Raw genomic sequence first — 19,065 nt, 5'->3', positions numbered from 1 at the left:
GCACAACCGCAATTCATCCCTCCTGGTATTTGCATAAGGCAATTTGTATCAGAAAATTTTAGTTTGCATTGGAAAGTTTTCTGATGCCCTACAGCAGGGCCAGGGAAACTTAGGCCTAGGGAGTCAAATGTGATCCTTGGGATTCTCTGCAGGCCCCACAAAGAATTCTGCTCCAACCCCTTCAAGTGTTTTGGCAGAGCTCAAGAGGCAAGAGAACCTTTCACCCTCCAGATGTTGCTGAACTACCATCCAGGGCCAGCACTAGGCATGAATAGGCCCTTGGGCACCAGCCTGCCCCATGCCCATGGTGCCTGCCTGCACCTACGTCTCCTGCTGTGGGAAATGCTGGCCATGCTGGCCATGCATGCTGCCATCAACCAAGATGGCGGCAGAGGCATCAGCCCCTTAGGGAAGCCTTGGCCACCACCTTGGTTGATGGCAGGCATGTGGGCAGTGCGGTCAATATTCACCCCAACAGAAGATGTAGGTGGGGCATGCTGGGTGGGTGTCACAAGCCTGCACAGTTGTAGGGTGAGTTCCTGGGAGGTCCCTCTCTGTGATCCGCAGCAGGGTCGGGAGCCAATGCTGCTGCGCATTGCGGAACGGGAGCACTACCCACACACCCTAAGAAGGGGCCCTCAGCCAGGGCCCGATCTGGCCACCCTCTGGCACCAGCCCTGCTCCCATCAGCCCCAGCAAGCATGGCCAGGGATGATGGGAGTTGTAGTTCAGCAACATCTAGAGGGCCAAAGGTTCCCTGCTCCTGGCCTAGTTGGAATGTGCCCCTGAAGTAGAATAATGCCTCTTGCTTGCCTGGATGGAGCAATGTGTATATAGAAACCTCTTGACATTTGAATGCAGCCTATTGTACAAAAGTGAGAGTTATACCTGACAGGGCCTTTTCAGCAGTGGCTCCCTGTTTGTGGAATGCCCTTTCCAGTGAGGTGTGTCTGTCTCCCTCATTACTGACTTTCAGGAGGAATTCTTAAACATTCCTGTTTACCCTGTTTACTGTCTGAAGGAAATTTTCTAGCAGATCACTGGATGGAAGAATTATTTTATCTGTAACTATTTTTAAGATTGCTTTTTGTTATTGTTGTTAATAAATTTGCTGCCCTGGGCTCCAAGAAGGGTGCTGAGAGTTGTTAGGAGACTCCTATTCCCCTAACAGAGCTCAAGTGGCCAGAGTGGTTTAACAGCCAGCCACTCTTCTGGGGATTGTAGCTCTGTGAGGGGAACAGGGCATTGCTTAGCAACTCTCAGCACCCTTCACAAACCACACTTCCCAGGATTCTTTGGGGGAAGCCATGACTGTCTAAACTGAAATACAGGTCTGGTGTGGATGTGGCCAGGGACAGCTTTGGTTTAAATTTCTACATGTGCCTGCTGCAGAATAAAAAGGCAGGGGAAACTCTGAAAAACAATGATGGTGTTTACCTTTCCTTTCCAAAAGGAAAACATTGTGCTTTCCCTTTGCCTACTGCCAACCCACCCAATCTCCTCCCCTACCCCTTCCTCTTTACCCTTATCCTTCCTCTTCTACTCCCCCCTCCCCTTCCCCAGGTCAGTTTCACCTATCCTAAACATGATTGCACACAACTAAATCCCACTGAACTAAAAAAGCAGGCAAATGATCAAACCTGCACTCCCCTCTTCCTGCCTCCTATCCCCTCCTTCTTGCCCGTTTCCTCTCCCTTCCTTCACCCCTCCTGCCCCCTCCCCTTCCAATCCCTTCCCCCTCTCCTCCCTTCCTCCTTCCCTCTCCTCTACCCCTTTCTCCTCCTCCATGGTCAGTTTTACCTATCCTAAGCATGATTTTATGGGAGTAAATTCCAATGAACTCAATAAGTATGCAAATGATCAGACCCTGCCTTTCCCCTCCCCCCTCTCCCTTTCCCTCCTCCTCTCTTCCTCCCCCTCCCCTCCCTATAGCATTCACTATAGCTGCCCAATTTCCCTGCTTTTTGAAGTTTAATAGAAATATTGGTTGGCTATAGGTACAATCTTAAACTGCCAGGATTTTTTGCCTATTAGTGAATTATTGTTATCATTAGATTTTATTACCCGCCCTTTACCCAGGGATCCCAGGGCGGGTTACATCATTAAAAGGGTTAAAAACAACCTGAACATCACAGAAAATATGGCTTCTTACAGCCCCAAAATCTATCCTAGTATAGTTCATAGTGACAAAACACGCTCAACCCATCAACAATTGCATCTGCAGTAGCCTTAAGAACAGCAGCAGCTTTTCTGTCCCAGGATGACATGAGGGAGGAAAGTTATTTTAAAGCTAACAGCTCACAGATGTAGAGCATTTGGAAGAATCTCTGGAATCTGAAACTTGTTAAGTGAAATAGTTTCTAAGGAGCCTTCTTCCAAAATAGCCTTCAAGTAGCGCAGTACTGATGGAACACTCTTTCTCCTTGTATCTTGCCTTTAATCTGACTGAAGTGAAAGGGAACGATGAGGACTACCAGTACAAGGGATCAATACCTTTCCTGAATATTCTGGGCAGGGCAAGCTAAAAATTTAAATTAAGAGTAACCAACACTTATAAATATCTTTTCCCCCTAGAATTTATGTCATCAGTCTAGTCCTGGAAAGTAAATCCTCAACCTGGAGTTATTAGAAAGAAAAAAATACAGCACAAAGCCAAGGAAGCGGTGCGTACACATTTCCACAAAAAGGGAGTGAAGGAGGCCCATGAAAGGGTGTGGGCTGGGGAGAGTCTCCAGGGCTGGACACAGGGATCTGGAGCTCGAGGCTCCCCATCCCCGGTCTAAGTACACTGGTTTAGGGGAGAGAGGAGCAATGAAACAAGCAACCCAAGCAGTGGCCTGGGGAGCTGCAAATAGCTCAGTGACAGAGCATCTGCTTTGCACACTGAAGGTCCCAGGTTCAATCCTCAGCATCTCCAAGTAGGGCTGGGAAAGGTTCCCTGCCTAAAACCCTGGAGAGCTGCTCCCAGTCAGTGTAGAAAATACTGAGCTAGATGGAGCAATGGTCTGACTTGGTACAAGACAGCTACTTAAGTGTGCATCCTTTCCATGGGTAACCCCATATGATCTGAGGGCACCATTGCAAAGAAGAGAAAGGCAGGCGGGTTCAGGGCGAGTCTGTGAACGCCCCTGACCTCATCATTCTCTTCTATCTATAGAAGCTAGAAAACAAAAGCTAAAAACTGAGCACTAGCCTTCAATTTAAACACACACCAATGTCTCACAAGATATGGCAATACCACCTCTGACCAAACCAATAGCTTGAATCCAAAATATAACCCAGACCTAGTTCTAGATATGAAGTCTTCAGAGTGTCGCTGCATTTTTATGGACTTGGAAAAAGTGTCCTACCCATCTGTATTCCCAAAGTATCCTAAAATATTCTGAACAAAAACCATAAGAATGTCACAGGAATGGGGACTTCCCGGAAGGAGTGCTGGCTGGTGGTTGTCTCTGAGGGAGCTCTGCCTCAGAGGAAGCTTTTTTCAGGTTAAAAGCCAGCCAAGAGGAATCTTGGACTGGCTTAAATGTTCTCCAAGGTATAGGAGAACCGATCAGATTTTCCACAAGACTTCGTTGAGCTGTCGGCGGCTGGAATTGATCAGGAAATCCCTGAGATAAGAAGGCATGCCGATCGGCTGAAGACGGAGTCAGGATTTCCACGCAAGCTGTACTGGAAAAAAGCGAAGCGTTTTTTTTCTTCTTCTTAAAAAAAAACGTTCTTAACCAGCGAGCCTACTTCTGTCTAAATCTTATCATTTGGCTTAAATTACTACAATAAAAGGGATTTGTTTACGAATCAGCAACTGAGAAACCTGGGTGAGTCATACTTTTTCTCTTTTAAATATAATTAAGGAAGAAAGAAAATGTAAACAACTTATATACTTTTTTTACGACAAAAAGCTGGCCTGAATTTGGAGTTTTAAAGTTTAAAAACGGATGAGAGGTAATTATTATATTTTGGACTATTTTTCTCTTTGGACTATTTCTTTTTGGACGAATCTGCTGCTCGTATATGTTACTAATTGTTTGGTGTTGGCAACCAGAATTGTTTTGCATTCTTGGATGTAGATAAGAACTGTGCTGTGCTGGCTGGACTTCAATAACAGGCCTGGAATATTAACTTTTTTGTTGGTGGAGGAAAAAAAAAGAAATAGACTGCCTCTAGGTTTTGGAACAGTGATTAATATCAGAAATTAAAGGCTTTTCTTGAAAATGACAACTAAAAAAGCAACTAAGACCCAGGAGCGAAGAAGAAGTTCTACTGATCCACAGGAAGGGGTTATACCCCCAGATATGTTTCAAAAAATAATGGAAGGGATTAATGATATAAAACAGGAAATGAAAACTGAATTGACAGATATAAAAGACTATATTAAAACACAAGTGGATGAGATTAAAGGGACAATTGGGCAAATAAAGGAGGATGCAAAAAACATTAAAGAAAAGGTACAAATCTTGGAGAATAGAACAGATATATTAAATCTGGAATTAGAAAAAACTTGGACTATATGGCTGTGATTGAAATGAAAAATAAAGAACATTGTTTGAGATTCCGTGCAATTCCTGAGGAAACAGGTGAAGACATCAGAGATAAAATTGTTAATGCTCTAGTAAAATTTCTGGATTTGAATGAAGATCGGATGGAATTTGAAATAGATAAAGTGTATAGAATTAATTCCAGATATGCAACAATGAATAAAATTCCAAGAGATGTGCTTGTTCATTTTATAAAGAAGACGACCAGAGATATGGTATTACAGCAACACTTTAAAAATACCTTTAAAATTGATGGTAAGGAAATACTGGTGATGAAAGAAATTCCTATTAGACTTTTACGTAAGAGAAAAGAATATGCTTTCCTTACAGAGAAACTTAAGCAACACAAAATTCAATTTAGATGGGATGTTCCAGAAGGAGTGATCTTTACATTCAGACAACAGAAATATAGATGGAATACTGTTCAAAAAGCAAGGGACTTCTTGAGAAAAGCTTCAAAAGATATGGATGAAGATAAACTCAAAGATATGGATATAATTCCTGGGGAACAAAGTCAACAAAGATATGCAGAGGAAGGAAAGGAAGATGATGGATTAAAAGGAGCATCAGGCACATTTTAAAATACACGCTTAAAGATGGATTACAAATATCTAACTTGGAATATAAATGGAGCTAATACGGCGCAGAAGAGAAAGAAAGTGTTTCACTATTTGAAAAAATTAAAATTGGATATAATTTGTTTACAAGAAACTCATATTAAGAAGAAAGATTCCAAATATTTGATTTGTAAAAATTTGGGTGAAGAATTTATTTCGGCTGGACCAAAAAAAAAAAATGGAGTTGTTCTCTACATTAACCCACAATTGCTTCCTAAATTGGTATTACTGGATGATAGTGGTAGATTTGTGGGGGTTGAAATTACTCTACAGGGTACAAACATTTTGATAGTGGGTATCTATGCCCCCAATGAAGATAAAACAAGGTTTTACACAGGACTTATGGAAAAATTGTCAGAGTTTTCATATGACCATTGGTGCGTTATGGGTGATTGGAATGGGGTAATCTCACCAAAAATTGATAGGCTTTCTGAAAAAAATATCAAAGAGACACAGGGTAAATTACCGAAGATTTGCTTTGAACTGATGGAACATTTAGAATTGGTGGATACCTGGAGATATATAAATGATAATGCAAAGGAATTTACTTATTTTTCAGAAAGACACAAAACATTCTCGAGGATTGATATGATCTGGATGTCTAAAATTTTAGCGAAGGACACTTTTAAAATGGATATATTACCAAAAACTTTTTCGGATCATAACCCTGTGATATTAACTTTAAAAAAGAAAAATCTTGGATTTAGATGGAGACTAAATGAATCTTTATTACAGAATGACAAAGTAGTACAAGAATGTAAGAAGAAATTAAAAGAGTTTTTTGAACATAATTTACATAAAGGAACAAGTGAAAATATCGTTTGGGATACAAGTAAGGCATTTATGAGGGGATATCTTATTAAATGTAACTCTGAATTAAAAAAAAAGAAACAACAGAAAATGCAATTAATTTTGGAAGAAATAAAACAAAAAGAGGAAGAATTGAAAAAGAATCCAACTAAAGTTTCTATTGTAAATCAAATCAAAATGTTACAGAAGCAAGTATCAATGCTGACAGTTAGAGAAATTGAAAGAAAACTAAATTTTGCTAAACAAAGGACTTTTGAATTTGCAAATAAACCTGGGAAATGGTTAGCATATAAATTAAGAAAAGAATGTCAAAAAAATATCATTTTAAAGATACAAGAAGGAGATGAGACGTTGACAGATAATGTAAAAATTAAAAAGATTTTTCATCAATATTATTCAACATTGTACAAATGTCAGGAAATTCCATCTGAAAAAATAGAAGAGTATATATCTAAACAGAATTTGCCTAAAATTACAGACTTTCAGAGACAAGCTATTAATGGCCCTATTACGTTAAGAGAGATATCTGAAGCTATAAACAAAATTAAATTAGGAAAGGCACCAGGACCAGATGGGTTATCTGCAATGTATTATAAATGTTTGGAGGAAGAACTCTTACTACCTTTACAGTCTACAATGAATCTTATTCTGCAAGAGGGAAAGATACCGGATAGTTGGAAAAATGCTAATATAACATTAATACCTAAAGAGGAGCAAGATTTAACTAAAACAAAAAATTATCGACCAATATCTCTATTGAATAATGACTATAAAATTTTTACAATGATCTTGGCAGAAAGATTGAAAATAATATTGCAACAATTTATTCAGGAAGATCAATCAGGGTTTTTACCTAAAAGACAATTACGTGACAACGTCAGAAATGTCTTGAATGTCTTGGAATATTTAGAACAACGAAATGATAAACAAGCAGCTTTGATTTTTTTAGATGCTGAAAAAGCATTTGATAATTTGAATTGGAAATTTATGTTTCAGGTTTTGGAGCAAATGGATTTTGGAGACAATTTTATAAAATGGATTAGATCGATTTATACATCTCAGAAGGCTCAGATAATTGTTAACGGAGATTTAACGGATTCATGTGAAATACAAAAGGGTACAAGACAGGGATGTCCTTTATCTCCTCTTTTATTTATTCTGGTCTTAGAAGTGCTGCTTAGAGATATAAGGCAAGATAAAAGAATTTTGGGATTAAAGATAAAAAAAGAAGAATATAAATTGAGAGCATTTGCTGATGATTTGATAATTGTACTAGAAAATCCTTTGGAAGGAATTAATGTATTGATGGACAAATTAAAAGAATTTGGACCGTTAGCAGGATTTAAGATCAACAATCAAAAAACAAAGATGTTGGTGAAAAATTTAACTTTAAGGGAACAGAAAGAGTTAATGGACAAGACAGATTTTACAATAGAGAAAAAGTTGAAATATTTAGGTATCATTATGACAAATAAAAATTCAAAGTTGTTTCATAATAATTATGAAAAATTATGGACAGAGATAAAGAAAGACTTGCTAAGATGGGATAAACTACAACTGTCATTAATGGGTAGAATATCTGTGATAAAAATGAATGTATTACCGAGAATGATGTTTTTGTTTCAAACAATACCTGTAATATCCTCTGATTTACCTTTTAAACAATGGCAAAAGGATATCTCTAAATTTGTATGGCAAGGAAAAAAACCAAGAGTCAAATTTAAATTACTACAAGATGCCAAAGAAAGAGGAGGACTGGGATTACCAAATCTGAGACTTTATTTTGCTGCCTGCTGTCTAGTCTGGATAAAGGAATGGATCTTATTGAGGAATAAAAGACTATTGGATTTGGAGGGCCATAATTTGAAGTGGGGATGGCATGGATATCTATGGTATGACAAAGTAAAAGTAAATGTAGACTTTAACAATCATTTTATAAGACGTCCTCTGTTGAAAATATGGAATAGATATAAACCAAGGTTTTATTCGAAAATACCATTATGTGTCTCAAGTCAAGAAGCGTTTTATAGAAGAGAAATGGCTGGAAAAGAGAAATGGTTAACTTATCAAGAACTATTAGAAAATGTACATGGAGAATATACAATGAAAGAGAGAGAACAACTGACAAAGGAAGGATATAGTTTTCAATGGTTTGCCTATTTACAATTGTTAGAAAGATATAAAATGGACAAGAAAATGTATGGGTTTGAAATAAGTAAATCTGATTTTGAAATAGGACTGTGTACAAATGATGAAAATATAATTGCGAAAATGTATAAACTCTTATTGAAAATGGATATGGAGGAAGAACAAGTAAAAGAGTGTATGGTAAAGTGGGCAAAAAATTTTGGTTATAATATACAAATGGATCAATGGGAAAATATGTGGAAAAAAGGTTTGAAATTTACACTATGCTATAATCTTAAAGAAAATTTTTATAAAATGATGTACCGTTGGTACATGACTCCAGAAAAGTTGTCAAAAATGTATAGTAATGTTTCTAATGTTTGTTGGAAATGTAAACAACAAGAAGGATCATTTTATCATATGTGGTGGTTATGTAAAAAGGCAAAATCATTTTGGGCACAGATAGGTAGGAAGATGCAAAAAATTCTAAAGATAAATATTCAGTCAAAACCAGAATTTTTTTTATTGGGTTTTATGGATAAACAAATAGAAAAGAAATATGGAAGAATAATATTATATATGATTACGGCAGCAAGATTATTATATGCACAAAAGTGGAAAATGGAATCAACACCAACAATGGAAGAATGGCTATTGAAATTAATGGACTTAGTAGAAATGGATAAATTGACATGTTTACTTAGAGAAAAATCGACGGATACATTTCTTAAGGAATGGAAGCCTCTCTTGGACTTTTTGTTGAAAGATCAAAATAAAATGATGATACTGGGATTTGATGATTAATTAAGACAGCCTATGGAGAAAAGGGATTCTGTATGTATATATTAAGGGACAGGTTTGATGTATATTATATACTTATAGCTGATCTGTGACAAATCGGAAGTCAACTATTTTATTTTCATTTTTTGTTGTTGTATTGTTATGTTTTTTTGACTTTGTTTTGTTTGTTTTTGGAAAAATTTGAATAAAAATTATATATATAAAAAAAAGAATGTCACAGGAATGGCAAGAAAAAAAATGACTTCAACTCTAAAAAAAAGGATTCTGCCACGCAACCACTCAGGCATTAAAAGTTAGCATCAGTTTCTCAGGAGGAAATGTCAAGGCGAGAAGCCTTCCAGCTTTAAAAAGCATGGTTAAACAAATATTAAGACAAATTGGAATATTGGCAACCTGAGAACACCCACAAGAGAGTCCCAACAGCCATCAAAAGTTCTCAAGTAGTTAGAATCCACTGCACATTGAAATAAAAGATCTTTGGAGGTTTAAGAAAAGGCATAATCAACAAGCAATTTTAGCTGCATAATGGTAAGAAATTGTGCAACAACTGCAAAAGATATCTGAGATGATAATGTTAATAGCCCCATTTTCTAAAGTGTTTCATGCCTACAAAGTAATGATGTGGGTTGGATTATGCACACTTATTCAGCTAACTATATATATAGTCTTACAATAAAGTCACTCTCCCCATTTTGTATTGCACTAAAAACACAGCAGTAAGATGTGAAACAAAAGTCTTTCCCACTGTGGACAATAAAAAGGAAAACAGAGAATGCCTCAAGACTTCCTAGAGGAAATCTGCTCTCAAATTTGGGCTCCATCTGCTTCCACATGTTAGCCACCCCCTCTTCACATGGATCAGTAAAGAGGAAGAATTTCTATATGTTACTAAAACAACACAGGACTCGACTACAAACAAGCCGTTTCAGCAGCTACTACAGGCCCCATCTGCACTACACATTTAAAGCAGTCATGACGTCCCCTAAAGACTCCTGGGAACTGTAGTTTGCTAAGGGCGCTGAAAGTTGGCAGAAGACCCCTATTAGCCCTGCAGAGTTACAATTCTCAAGAGTTCGCTGGGAAGAGGAATTGATTGTTAAACCACTCTGGCCACTGCAGCTCTATAAGAGAAATAAGGATCTCCTAACAACTCTCAGCACCCTTAAACTACAGTTCCCAGGATTCTTTGGGGGAAGCCATGACTATTTAAAGTGCTTTAAATGGGTGTAGTCATCCAGAGTCTTGGGGAGGTCTTAGACCCCTTACATTTTTGGGAGCAAGGTTCCTATGTCTCTAGCATCCTACATGCCAATCAGCATGAAAGGGGAGTGTGCTAGCACCGAGAAGAGTCTTCTAACATGCTTCCTTGCCCTTTCCTGCTGACTGGAGCTAATCAGAGTGAAAGGAGACTCTTCTCAGTAGCTAACACTCATTAATAAGGCATTAACAAGAATCTCATTCTGAACCCCACAGCCAAAAAGGGGAGGAGGGGGTGTGGCTGTGATTAACATGAAGGGATCCTGCACTTCTGAATTTGCCACTACACCACTGTTTAAATGTATAACGCTGATGGGCTCACCACTGCTCGATTTGAATTTCATTCATTTGACAAAAGAGGATGAAAAAGACACCTTTACAAACGGTGTGATTTTGTGGGGGGGAATCCTATAATTGGCCCCACCCATAAGGATAGATCATGCAGATTGTCTTCCAGTTAGTATGTGGAAGCTACTTATAGGAAAACAGCTACAGTAGGGCCCCGTTTTACGGTGTTCCGCTGATGCGGAGGCTTTCAATTAGGGGAAATTCCCCGTTTTAAAGCCGCTTTTGCGGCATTTTGCGGCATTTTCTCGCGACGCGACCCATTATAGCCAATGGGTTCCGCTTTATGGCGATTTCCGCTTTACGGCGGGGGCCTGGTCCCTAACCCGCCATATAAGTGGGGCCCTACTTATTAGAGAACTAGGAAAAGGTCCTCAAATGCAAAAACATCACAGAACACTAAAGTCAGGATCATTGAGACCATGGTATTCCCGATCTCTATGTATGAATGTGAAATGGACAGTGAAAAAAGCGGCAAGAGAAAAATCAACTTATTTGAAATGTGGTGTTGGAGGAGAGTTTTGCGCATACCACGGACTGCGAAAAAGACCAATAATTTGGTGTTAGAACAAATTAAACCAGAACTGTCACTAGAAGCTAAAATGATGAAACTGAGGAGGAAGGCCAAACAAGAGATGGATTGATTCCATAAAGGAAGCCACAGACCTGAGCTTACAAGATCAGAACAGGGTGGTTCATGACAGATGCTCTTGGAGGTCACTCATTCATAGGGTCGCGATAAGTCGTAATCAACTTGAAGGCACATAACAGCTTAGCTTTCATCAGATTTTCAAAGAGGTCTGTGGCCCAAAAAAGGTTAAGAACCAAAGAAGTACAGGACAGAGTAGCTAATTTAGAAGAGCTGCAGAAAGCTAAATTCTCACCAACGTGATCAGAAAAGAAAGCAATATGGGTTCAGCTACAGCCTACTGCAGTTAAAATGCAGAACATCTAATATAAATGTGATGCAAGCTCAGAGAGTCTACGCTGTGCAACACTCAACTATTGAATTAAACCATGTCCTATAAGCTCTCTTCTGCATCCCCAGCTTCAGCAAGAAGAGGAAACAGAACCATAAGGAAAATGTGTTCAACAAAGGAAGAAATTTCCTGAATTTGTAATGACACCCACCTCTCTTCCAAATGCTAGTTCACTAAGCATTTCTGATAAGACAGCGAAGTAGTGCCAAGCATTTGACAAAAGGGTGGAAAATATTTCTCAAGTGTTGAGTCTCACCCACACTGAAGCAGATAAACTCTTGTAGATTTAAAACTTTCCACTCAACAGCTGACTGATCAAGGCACAACCCTAGCAAAGCCGAAGCTAGATTTCATGTTTTATTTTTATTTATTTATTTATTATTTGATTTATATCCCGCCCTTCCTCCCAGCAGGAGTCCAGGGTGGCAATTTTTGCTAACTGGGGGGCATCAAATCATGACACTATAACTTAATGTAAAACTTGCACAAGTTTGTTCTGCCCCATTTCAGAAGCTCTATGTATTACACAGGCCTACAGAGGCTTTTTGGGAGTGGAGGGGAAGAGAGAGTGGTTGTGCAGGACTCACACAACCAAATGTTACACACTTTTTTACAAATATTTTATTAAGTTTTATTACAAGTCTTGGAAAGAACACATCCAATTGGTTAATAGTAAATAAAAACTATAACTGTCCTCCGATTCAACAAGTTCACATGCCTATCAATAAAGGGTTCAGAGGCCAAGAGGAAAAGCTGAAAGAACTGGGAAAGAGAAGAGATTAAGAGGTGATACGAGAGCCACCTACTGAACTGAAAGCTCTTGAGACAGCCTTAGGAAATTTTTAGCCTGCTTATCCATTTTGAATTTCTATAGATGGCAACACAAATTAAAGCAACCATTTCACAAAGATATCTAAAAGGTTAAAAGTGACAGATTAAAGCAGCTTTTAAAAAAATCTAACAGCAGCAGCAGAATAAAACCCAATTTACTAAGACAGCAGAGTAAAATAATTCAATATAAAAAAAATTTCTCTCCCGTTTTTCACTTTAACCTGTGAATTCTCCGTGGGGGGGTTATGTATCACCAAGAAAACTTTCAGAGTTGTAGAGCAAGCAATTCTGAATCCAACAGTATAAGACTTGTAAGTTTTTGTTTTGAATTGGGACTATAGAAAGCACCAGAAAGGTGTGTGTGTGGGGGGGGTATTTTCATTTAACATGGTAGAATGCGAAAAATCCCTACTGACTATAGTTTACTCTCGTGGCTGTATAATTCTTGACACTTATCAGTAAAACCAAGTAAAATGCCTGGGTGAATAAAGTAGTATTGAGCTGGCAACTCAACTTTACAAGAAAGAGTGTGGGCTTCTTTAAGGAGGACATTCCATAGGAGGGTTGCCACAATCAAAACAGCCCTTGGTCCAGTTACCACACATCTCACCTGAAGGGCCTCTGACACAAATCTCAACTCTTGGTCAGGTTTGTATAGAGCACCCTTTCTCTGGTGCTGAAGCAGAGGGTTGTCTGTCTCCAACTTGTCCTTCCGCCGACAAGCAAAGACCTTCCTATTCCAACAAGCCTTTGGAATTGAAGGCTAAGGATAGGGCGTGAAGGGTGCTGCATTGCTAATGTCTATTATATCATTTTTAAACTAGTTTGAACTTTTTTAGCTATATGTGTGTATGGTTTTAATATTGGAAATAGTTTAATCTTATTCTAATGTAGACTTTGTATGTTTTTAATTATACGTATTTTTTATCTGGAAGCCGCCATGAGTTCCAGTTTTGGAAAAATGGCGGGGTATAAATAAAGATAATAAATAATAATAATAATAATAATAATAACTAAATTGTAAGGGCAGAGCCATTGGAAATAATGGACCCAAGTTAGCCAATTCCATTCATTTCAAAGGGCCTGCTTCAAGTAGGACTTGCATTGGATACAACCTAGACTCCTTATGTAGGTTCTAGAAGACGGATGTTTCACACTTCACTACTTCATAGAGAAGATGGTGGTCCTTCAAACATCCGGATCCCAAGCCTAGAGTTTTTCAATCAAAAAGAGCACACTGAATTGTGCCTGAAAACAAGTAGGACGCTAGCAGAGCTATTACACATTGGTGAGTCGTTTTGACCCAGCCAGTGCCAGTCATCCTAACTGCTGCATTCTGCTCCTTGCACCAATCAAAATGGGAGCGATCTTCAAAGACAACCTAATGTAAACTGCATTGCAATAGTCAGGATGTTACCAGGTTATGAACCACCGTAAGCGCCACAGCTGATGGAAAGTACCTGGTGCCAGAGAAGGCTACTTGAGCATCCAAAGTTATCCCCAACCTGCAAAGTTAAGGGAGACAGTACTGCTATCTAGAACTGAACCCCACCTCCCCAGTTCACAGAAACACCTGCCCACGAAACCTCAGTCTTATCTGAATTGAGGTTGAGTTTGTTAGCCCTCGTCCTATGCATACTGATCCCAGATGCTAATTCAGGATGTCTATTGCCTCACCCAAATTAAATTAAAAGGAAAAACAGAGGTTAGATAGCATGGGAGGCACTATAAATCCCGGAAAAACCTCACAGCACAAGCACAGAGTAATTGTCCTCTTGCACCACACTCTGGAAAGAATATGTCAAGTAGGAGCAAAACCCACAGAAAATACTGGCTCCAGTAACTAGCTCAGAAGGATTCCGTGGCCGATATCAGGAACCACCAAAAGATCCAGGAGTATTAGACATACAGTTCACCTGTCCTCCTCTTGACAGATAATCCAACTGGGCAACCAAAGCAGTTTCAGTCTCAAACTCAGGCCTGAAGCCAGATATAAATCAGTTTCATCCAGGAATGTCTGGAACTGAATGACCATCACTTGCCAGAAGAGAAGGCTTAACAGTCAGCTGGCAGTTGGCATATCTAAAGTCCAAGGAGGATTTCTTTAGGAGTGGCTCTACAATCACATCCTTCAAGCTTGTTGCAACCACCCCCTCTCTTAAAGAGGCATTAATTAGCCTCTGGACTCAGCCAGCCTCCCCTTGCCAGATGTTATGCCAACATGGGCAAGGGCAAAGCAGACAGGTGGTGAACCAAACCTCTCCAAACACCCTCTCTCTACCCTTGGGCTGCAAAACTGGACAAACCTGCAGACATATTCCACACTTGCATTGTTACTAATGTTGAATCTAAGTTGCAAGATGCAAGCAATTTCATTCTCAATTTCATTCTCAAAGCGTTTTGAACATCAGTCACAGCAGACTAATTGTTTCTACAAGATTTCCACAGGGTCCACTTATAAACATGCTTTGGATCACAAGGAAAAGTTCTGATGAACAGCACTGCAAGGATGCAGTGGGGGTAGGAAAGTAATAATTTCTTTGCTACCAAAGAACAGGTCCTAAAATGGGCTCCTCTAGTCTGTATTCAGTTGTACTAGCTGCGGGTTTCCCTCCACTTGCATTCTAGCCATTCTCCCAACTGTAGTTCACTGGTAAAACAGCGAGCCAGCTGGGCTCTATTCTGTAAGAGAGGGCACTTACAAGTAATTGTGTCTGTAGCCCAGATCATCTCCACATTCCACAAAAAGAGCACCAGTCAAAGCAGAAACTGTGCAACCACTCCAGTGACTGGTCTCACCCAACCCTTTGTCCTGCTTTAAATCAGAAACCATGTTTCATACACATGCCTGGCAATTCATGAACTACAATAAATATTTTTGCTCTGTGTTGACTAGTGCATCTTCTCTTTGACTGTGTACAAAAAATTATTTCTACAGAGGAGTGAAAAAGCCTTCCTCCTTACTGTGAAAAAGGGGGGCTAGCATGGCAAACAGCCCATTTGCTCGGCTATCTTGGTCCACAGGTGCTTTTTTTTTTAGAGGTGCAGTTGGACACAAAATGCACAGTTGGAAAAAACTGTGCAGTTGGAAAACTGATAACGTGCAGTTGGAAAAATGGGGAGGAAACTAAACACATTAAGTGTATGTCTTTCTTAAGCACTTAAATGACAGGCAATGACAGGGATAGCATGTAGACAAATTATACAGTAGGGCCCCACTCATACGGCAGGTTACGTTCCAGACCCCCGCCTAAAAGCAAAACCCGCCAGAAAGTGGAACTCTGTCAACAGAATGGCGCCCGACACCCAAAAAACACCGTAAAAGCGGAATAAGCAGTGCATGAGTGGGGCCTTACTCTAATTGAAAACCACTGTATTAGCGGAAAGCTGAAAAGCGGGCCGCCGAAAAGTGGGTTCCTACTGTATAAGGACAGAATGCACTCAGTTTCCATATTTAAAACAAACTGCCCAAAAACATTCTTTTTGGCTGAAACCTCCTCCTCCATCTTCAGGCAATAAAGGTTCATCACGTCCTTGTAAATACCTTTAAAGTATTTTTTGGCTTTGCGCCTTAGGCCTATCTTTCACCCTATGTCCCTTCTTCAGCCAATGCAAAACAGCTGGTCTGGGGTCCTCCTAGGTCAAAGGTGGCATATTATAATGGATGTAAAGACAGACTTTTCTGTTTTTACAGATAGTTGGGCCGTGCTTTTACTTTGGAATGAAATGCTTTCACTTATGAGCCTCTCGTCAGCACTATGAGGTTTAGCAGCAAGTATGTGGGCAAAAATCATAGCAGTGCTCTTGTAATTTGGCAGCCCTGCAAAGAATTTGGCCTTGTCCCTCAAAGCCATGAAGCACACATTCTTAATTCCCAATATTTATTCATACTCCATCCCCAGATCTGCAAAATTCAAGTAATTACCCAATGCATTAAATACCTTCTTGAGATTTGCATCTGGGGAGAGGTTAGAGAATGGTTTGGCAACAGGTAGTCAGGGCAGAGCTTTTATTCAAGGAAGTAGCACATAGCCTCCACATCTCTGGTATTAGTCATAAACTTGTTGCACTGCTTGTGCCTCCATGGCCTCTTTGACATTAGGGTTACTCCTTTCAGTTGCATACTCTCATTATTGCCAATTTCAGTGCTCTCGTGCAGAGCCTCCACCCATCCACCAAGAAGTGGTTTCTCTTTGAGAGCCCCGATTTTAGACCTGACTGTCACTGTCATTCTCAGCATGTCCAGGATGGTGATGACATCATCAGCTTGAAGCTGTTCCTGGTACCTGCTGAACACACATACAGTGTCTGCCATAAAATCAACAACCTTCAGATTTTCCTTCAAGTTAAAGAATCGCTTACTGCTGTCCTGCTTTGTACCTTGAACTATCAAAACAAGGAATCAGGAACAAAGAACTGCATTCACAAGAGAGAAGGAGTACTCTCCATCGTACCTCAGAGATGGTTAGGAGCGACTGCAGGCAAAGTTTGTTTCAGCCGATCTCTTCAGTTCTTGGTGTGCCCACGCAATACGTGGAAGAATGTGCTGACTGAACCAAACACATGGAAAACATGGCTCATCCCAGTGACAGTGTTGCACATCTTTTTCCATGCCAAACTGAATCTGTGGACAGGGCACTAGATCTTGACAAGTGGAACATATATTCCTCAAATAGATACCACAATCCGGCTTTCTCCCCAGTGTTAGTTGATGCTCCATCAGTCACAAAGGATGAGGCACTTTTGAAAATGTGCTGGGTGGTAGTGTCTCCAATCACACCCTTGCAATCCTCTTCAATTTCAGACATGAAGCCCTGCACCCCATGGATTGTCAGCTCTCGTACTGTCAAGAAGTATTGCTCTTCTTCTCCAGATGTGGAAACCGCTTCAGCAAATATGTGTGTTTTGACTGTATGTGTCGTGTCTACTGATCCATTGCAGCACAGCGATGGGGCTAGTGTGTCCTCAACTTCTTCTGGAAATGCTCCTGGTCACTCTCTATGATGCACTGGAGGAAATCATGGTGACCATTTAGACTTACATACTGAAGATCAATAGCAGCATTGTTCAGAGGCTTTGGTGGGTTGAGAGAGAAGGCTTAACTGGCTCACAATGACATGTACAGGGAAGGCGTGTTGGCTCAACATGAACTTTTTGGCATTCACTTATACATGAAGCAACAGACCTCCAACCTTGTCAGCCAATTGTTTTGATGCTTTGCTGAAAGCTCTGTCCATATTACTGGCCTGAAGAGCTTCTGCCATGGGGAGAGAAGAGATATAATGGGCCTTTAAAGCTTTGGCATGGTATTCAGTTGCCAGTTATTGTCTCATAAATTGTCCCCTTTCCTTGGCTATGGCAGGCTTTTTTGAAGTACTCAAGAAGACCTTTACTGTGTTCTGATTGCTATAGCATAGGATGCATTGAATGTAGTGACGTTTTCTTAAGTGCATATTGTAGAAATATGTTTTTTTTCTTCTGTATTCCTATGGTTGGTCCAAGACAATGCCATTGTTGTGAACGTCTACATTGTCCAGGTTGCCACGATGCCCTCTAAACCCAGCATGACTGGAACTCACAATGTCCTGGGGCTCATTGTGTGTTGCAGAACCATTCTTGGTATCTTGTCTGACTTTAACAACAGATTCCACCTGACATTCATCAGCACCTGACTTTGACTTGACAACGAGCCAGCCCATGAGGTGTTGCTGCCCCTCTCAGCTATTACTGAATGTGAATGTATCTATTGTAACATAAAAATATATTATAAAATATACTAGAGATTAATGGAAGCTGGGTTCTTCATGAAATGGCTAATCAAAAATTGACTAGTTGTTGCATGTGATAAGGACCTTATGTGCTATTTACAATACTGTCTGGAACAAGGCAGTGTCGCCAGATCACAAGGCTCAAATTTCAGTAGAACTATAAGACAATTTGCTGAAAGGTTTCCAAAGATGTTTAATATATCAATTATTTTTTCTTGAATTCAATCTTTTGAAATGGGACTATGCATAAAATTGGGGGGTTGTATTATATTTGGGGCAATAAAGTACTTATTGTATTGATTATATTCTGGGTTATGTTCTACTGGTATTTTCATTTTGTAAATTGTTTAGGGACTACTACTGTAGCAGTACAGAATTTTTGTAATAGATATACAAACAAGGGCTCAACAAAGTTGTTCATCAATGAAAACAGGTTTCCCCTCCCTCTTTCTTTCTTGGAGTGCCCCCCACACACACACACACACAGAAAGAGAACTTCAGTTGTGTACAAAAAGCAGAGATCTAGTTAGTGACCCAGTCCAACTACTAAATTTTTTAATCCCTTTTGGCTTTGCTCATTAAACTCCTCTGTCTCCTAGTCAGGCCTTTCAGACTGACCAGACCAATCATAGATCTGGACCGAGTCTGAGCTAGACCATCTAGAAACCATCCAAAAAAGCATCATTGGTTGGCAACAACACGATTCTGCAAATAATACAAAATACTCTGGCAAAGAAAACTGAGCAAGCCTACCATCCTGGTGATGGCAGAGTACACACTCAACACAACTGCCAATCTGACTGGCTGACGGAGCAACTTGTGCAGAGTGAATTGCTGCTCTGTTGTGGAATATTTTTTTTTAAAATGGTGTATGGCCAAATATCAATATATTTCTCTCATTCAAATGTATTTTTCAGACAATCAGTAGATCAGCATATGTTTCAGTAGATCTACTGATATTTTAGTAGAACTGGCAATACTGGAATAGGTT

General features: G+C 39.7%; 1 protein-coding gene across 1 annotated transcript in view; it reads right to left on the bottom strand.

Annotated features, from left to right (window-relative positions):
- CLIC4 (chloride intracellular channel 4) overlaps positions 1-19,065 on the bottom strand; it is an 83,645-nt gene that overhangs the window by 41,080 nt on the left and 23,500 nt on the right. The gene's annotated exons all lie outside the window — the stretch shown is intronic.

This window comes from Rhineura floridana, chromosome 15 (genome assembly GCF_030035675.1).
Source record: "Rhineura floridana isolate rRhiFlo1 chromosome 15, rRhiFlo1.hap2, whole genome shotgun sequence".
Taxonomy (NCBI): domain Eukaryota; kingdom Metazoa; phylum Chordata; class Lepidosauria; order Squamata; family Rhineuridae; genus Rhineura; species Rhineura floridana.
Note: the sequence above shows the minus strand (reverse complement) of the source record. Positions and strands in the feature narration are given on the sequence as shown.